This window comes from Theropithecus gelada, chromosome 1, assembly GCF_003255815.1.
Source record: "Theropithecus gelada isolate Dixy chromosome 1, Tgel_1.0, whole genome shotgun sequence".
Taxonomy (NCBI): Eukaryota; Metazoa; Chordata; class Mammalia; order Primates; family Cercopithecidae; genus Theropithecus; species Theropithecus gelada.
In genome coordinates, this window is record NC_037668.1 from 196,776,268 (window position 1) to 196,782,329 (window position 6,062).

Sequence of the window (6,062 nt, forward strand, 5' to 3'; positions counted from 1 at the left end):
GCCAAAGGAGTTCTTGATGACTCCACAGTCTCTCCCCTCGCCACTCCAGCACACACCTACTCATTTGAGTAGATTTTTTAAACAGACAGAAGATGGAAAACATTCCAGGCTGCACTTCTGTGTTTACTGAATGAGGAGGGAATGTGGAGTCTGGTGGCAAGACTGTGGCAGGCTAGAAAAATAGCCTTGGAATGATTCTCAACTACCAAGAAGTTACTATGTGCCAGGCAGTGCCTGAGTACTTCACAGACATGATTATCATTTAATTCTTATAATAATCTTGAGAATTGGATATTATTATCTCAATTTTTACAATTGTCAAGACTCAGAGAGTTTAATTCTACTTGCTTGAGACATCAAAGAATGTTGAAGAGCAGGGATTTGATCTGTAGTCTGGCTAGGATCTTCAGGACCTCTCTAATCCACTACAGGGAAAGGAGTTTTCACAACCCTGATCAAGAATGTCCTGTCTTTAACCATTACTATACCTTCACTTCCTTTCTTTCTTCAGCCCAGGACCAGAAAGCAAATTAAAAATTCAACGCAATTCCCATTAAAATACATCATTCTTCGCAGAACTAGAAAAAACAATCCTAAAATTCATATAGAACCAAAAAAAGTACCTTCGTAGCTGAAGCAAGACTAACCAAAAAGAACAAATCTGGAGGCATCACATTACCCAACTTCAAACTACGCTAGAAGGCTATAGTCACCAAAACAGCATGGTACTGGTACCCCCCAGCGGAAAATAAGTCATTACATGAAAAAGACACTTGCACACACATATTTATAGCAGCACAATTTGGAATTGCAAAAAGTATGGAACCAGCCCAAACCGAGATCGTGCCACTGCACTCCAACCTGGGCAACAGAGAAATACTCCATCTCAAAAAAAAAAAAACAAAAAACAAAAAAACAACCAACTTGAGGGCTTTGGGGAGTGGGGGCAGGGTGGGAGGGAGGTGAGGGATAAAAGGCTACACATTGAGTACAGTGTACACTGATTGGGTGATGGGTGTTGAGTGCCCCAAAATCTCAGAAATCACCACTAAAGAACATATCCGTGTATCCAAACACCACCTCTTCTCCAAAAACTATAAAAATAAAAAATAAATAAAAGAAAAATCTATTCGCTGTCCAAAACAAAATGAATAATAATAATGACAACAAAAGAGTTCTAGATCCCTGCCATCAAATTGCCTTCCTATTGTCAGCTGGAATATTAGCAGCTGGATGGTAAACCAGCAATAAGGAAGAAATAGGAGTAAAATATTTCTCACCATGACCCTTCAAGATGAGTGGTCCTTTCTACATTTCCACATTTTGCAAGCAAAGGAACTCATACAAAGAAAGTGCATAACCTTAGCTAAAAATCAAATAGCAATTTAGAGGCAGAAGTGGTTAATATATCATTGGATAATATTTATGGAGCTTACCAACATATAAGACACACTATATTCATATATTTGCCCAAAAATCTATTTTCCAAAGCTATTTTTCTAGGCTTCCAGTCAAAATTTGTAGATGAGTCTCCTTCCCTACAGTTTCAATTTGGGGTTTTCTGTTCCTTATGAAGTTTTTGGAGCTTTGTGTTGGGCTTGCCATAAATGACAACAAATACTCCTTTAGCATTCTTTCATGAAACATCCTTGGAGCAACCCCATCAGAGGCCACTCGCAGATCTGCATTATCTCTACCAAGGATGTGGAGGAGATTCCCATGATTCCAGGGCCCTGGGGAAATTGTGAGATGTACTTCCTTCTCCAGCTCAGAAAAGTGAAATAGAGTGTTTCTCTGCTGGCCATAGCATAAATGCCCAAATATCTGTTGGACACTTAGTTGTGCTAGTAATTGATGGAGAAGCTCTCCATAACACTCAGATGCACTCAGAAGAACCAACTGACAGTCATGCATGTCAAAGTGTTGCTTAGAGGTGAAGTGCTGTCACTAAACTATGTGGATGTCCTAACGCTGCCCAGGGTTTAAAATTCTGTATATATCAACAGTGAATATTTATTGAGCATATATAATGGGCTAGATAGTCTGCTAGAAATGGGATTTAAGAGTGAATAATATAACGTTTCCACCACCAGGGATCTTACAATCTATTAGGTTGGTGCAAAAGTAATTACGGTTTTTGTCATTACTTTCAACAGCAAAAACCACAATGACTTTTTCACCAACCTAATAGAAGAAGCTTCTAGAAAGCAAACAGGCAAGCACAGTAAAGTTTGGGAAGTGGTATAATAGAAACACTCGAAACAGAAATTCTCAGGAGGGTCACTGTGCAGCTGGGAGGGCCCGGCGAGGCTTCCCAGGGGAGGTGCACCGAAGCTGAAGTCTGCAGGGTGAATTGGGGTGAGTCTGCTGAATGCAGAAGAAGACACAGAGCGTTCCATGCCATGTGAAGACCAGACAAAGGCCAGGAGGTAAGAATGATCATAGTATTTTCAGGTACCTAGATGTAATTCATGTGACTGAATCGTACAGTTCCTGGGAAGAAGCAGGGACAGACTGTGAGAGGACAGCCCCTCTTCTTTCTCAGTAACCAGTTCTGTCCCATAACTAATAATTTAGTGGTGACGTTGAGGTTTCAGAGACAGAAGTATTGTCGATGCCAAAAAAAAGTATTCATGTTTTCAAGAACATATTTTAAATATAGAATCTGTGAATGTTAGAGTTGGAAAAGGCCTCTTATCTAATCCAATCCCTTTGTTTAACAAATGTGGAGACTGAAGCTCAGAGAGGTTTGGTGACTTATCCAAGGTCCCCAGTAAGCTTTAATAAATGCTTTTGCTTTAATCAGCACATAGGCATATTATATTCCTGGATGGGAAGAACATGTGTTGTCAAAGAGAGTGCTTTTTTAGATCCAGGTATAGGGTTCACATAACTCTAATTACAGTGGCAAAAAGATTATTTATGAACAATTCACGCAATCATTCCAGAAATCAGTGACACTTAAGTTTTCAAGTCATTCAAGGTAACTGTCTATTTCACAGTGCATTCTAAATAGAAAGGTAGAGTGGAAGACAGATCAGCCATTTCCCCAAATACAAAAGGTACTTTCATAGGTTATAGCTCGCTTCTCATGAGTATGAGTACATTTTAAGAACACACTTTCTGAGGAAATATTCTTGTCCTTAATACTGTTCATCAGTCTTCCTGGTGGCCAGCAAGCTAACTTAAAAGTAAGCCTTTGACATCACAATGAAAGTAAGCCTGCAAAGGCACTGTCGATTATCCCTGACTCAGAGCCTTCCATTCCAGCCCGTGAAAACACTTCCTATCTTAGCTCTTCTTCCTTCCAACTGCAATGATAATGCTCCTATAATGTCTTTTATCCAGGGAGCTCTAAGGGATTGACTAGCATTACAGTATTGGTTCCTCTCTGATTAGCCATGGGAAAATGTCAGTTCTTGTTGTTCAGGAAAATTACTGCCCTTTCCAATTTAAGGCACTACACATCTTCTAAATCATCATTCTCAGGCCAGCAGAGGGAGGTGCCTATGTCAGAGGGGAAGCTGAAAGCTAAACATGGGAGGAACTTTGTCAGGGACCTCGCACATAGCTCAGATGGCAGTGTTTCAGGAGGCTCTGACTCTGGGCCGATTGGTGCTATGGAAGGGCTGCGTGTTCCAGGAGCCTCACCCATCAGGCTGCTGTCCCCGGTGTGCTGCAGAGTACTTTAAGTATCATGATTTGAAATCATGAGCCGCCTATAAGCCACCTTTTGATGTTTCATGAGTCTATTTTAGTTGCTGATGGTTTTGTGTGTGCGTGTGTGTGTGTGTGCATGCGTGTGTGTGTGTAACTCCTAATTGACAATACAGTAAGGGGACAAAAATTGTAGAGTCTGGGATACCTCCATTCAGAAGTATGCAATATCACTTGTAGGGTGTCCAAGTAGTTAGATACAATGATTGCTTCAATGGGAAAATTAGTATTTTATACTCTACTCCTTTAGGACTCTTCCAGCATTGTAATAAGGGTCTAGTTTTAGAGCTAGCTCAGACTGCCTTTAGGGAAAGGTGAGCTGGTGAATCTTAAAGTCAGAGTTCTTGACTTCAAATCCCAGGTGCTCCACTATTTGGCAGTGTGACCTTGGCAATTAGTCAACCTTTTCTTATCAAACAGTTTTCTCATGTGTAAATGTGTATAATCCCATCTCAAAAGATTGTTGTGGGATTAAATGTGATAATGAACGTAAAGAGCTTAGCATGGTGTCTGCATATCTTGGGCAGATGGTGGCTGTTATGTCATACAGTGGTTGCTGCTGCTGCACTTGCTTACTGAGTTAAGCCAAGCACTTCTTTGCCTTTGTAAAAAGGAATGAAATTTTGTTTTCTCTGTTTTCTCAGGATTTTTTTTTTAACTTATAAACTGAGACCTGGAAAAAACAATATTTACTCTCTCAGGCACTTTTCCACCTAATAATCCTTCCCCCAACATGTTGCTTTTGCATTTCCTTTGCTTCTTCTGATCTCATTAAAAGAAGATATTTATGTGATCATCAGATTGTTTCTAGAGGATTAGAGTTTGATGAAGAATTCTCATTAATATTTGGTATCAAAACCAAAACCTCCATATGCCAGATAACAGTGTATATCATTTACCACTTATTAGGTCTAACACCTTTCAAGTGTTTCACATATGTTGATTTATTTAATTTCTCACAATTGTATGAGGTAGAAACTGCTAATTTTTCCATTTTTCAGAGGGAAAAACAGAGGCACAGAAACATCAATTAATTTGCTGAGGTTATACCACCTTGTCTTCCCGGGGTCTACTAAATGTTGGAGGCTGTGGCAAGGACTAAATGTAAAGGAGGCTGTATTGGGGATCTGCAAATCCCAGTGAAGATGAGGGGAAGAAAGAGGGGATGTGTGAGGTGACATTCAGCAGGCGTGGCCCCTGGGCAGCTGGACTTCTCTAGAATGTTTGCAAGGAGAAAGTGTGCCTCAGAGCAGACTGAGGAAGGAAGAAAGGAAGGAGAGATGTTTCTCCATGCATTTCCCTCCATCTCTCGTTCCCCTTTGCTTGAGGTTCCCTCCTCTTCTCCCCAAGAGCTCCCTGCCTGTCACTGCCAGGGTTTGTCATGCAGTCCCTCAGCGTAGCAGCTGCTCAGGAAGCAGGTACTGTAATGTTCCATCCCAGTTAAAATGTGGAGGGACAACCTGGTGCAAGTGGCGTCTGTCAGAGAGAGAAGGAAGGTGGTTTAGAGAAGCTGAGAAGGCCTGCCGGGATTGTGTATTCACTCAGGTGTAACTAGAAGGATAACTGTATCACCCCAATGATGGAACCCCCCTTGAGCCCAGATGATTTAATTTCCTAGACATGCCATCACAAATACCACCAACCTGATAGTTTAAAACAAGAGAAATTTACTCTCACCGTTCTGGAGGCTAGAAGTCAAAACTCAAGATGTCATCAAGACTATGTTCCCTCCAAAGACTCTAAGCAAGAATCTTCCCTTGCCTCATCCTAGCTCCTAGTGGCTCCCAGCAATCCTTGGAGCCCCTTGGCTTGTAGATGCATCTCTCCAATCTCTGCCTCCATCTTTGTATCAACCCCTCCTCTGTGTCCCTCTATGTCCTCCCATCTTATAAGGACACCAGTCATTGGCCCATAACCTCCCTCTAACTGCAGGATGACTTCATCTTGAGTTTTTAACTGATTACATCTGCAAAGATCTTTGCTCCAAACAAAGTCACATTCTCAGTTTTGGGATAGGCAGACATTTTGGGGGGACACTATGTAACCCACTACACCAGGTCTTAGAAAGCCATAAGTGCTGTTGGCTGTGGTAAAATAAACTGAGCCAGTATGTCCTTGCCTGAGAGAGAACAAGGACCATTTAGTGCCTTTGTAAGGCATCAGGCATCTGATTTTTAAAATCAGAGTATCTCAGGAAGCACTGATCACTGATAAAGTTACTTGATAGCTACTAAGGATTGTGGGTTATAACACATTTTCTTTGGGATGGTCAACTGAGATGAGCTGTCTAATCTAGCCATACTGTTACAAAAAATAGTTACATTGATGCAGAAGCCATCTAAGTA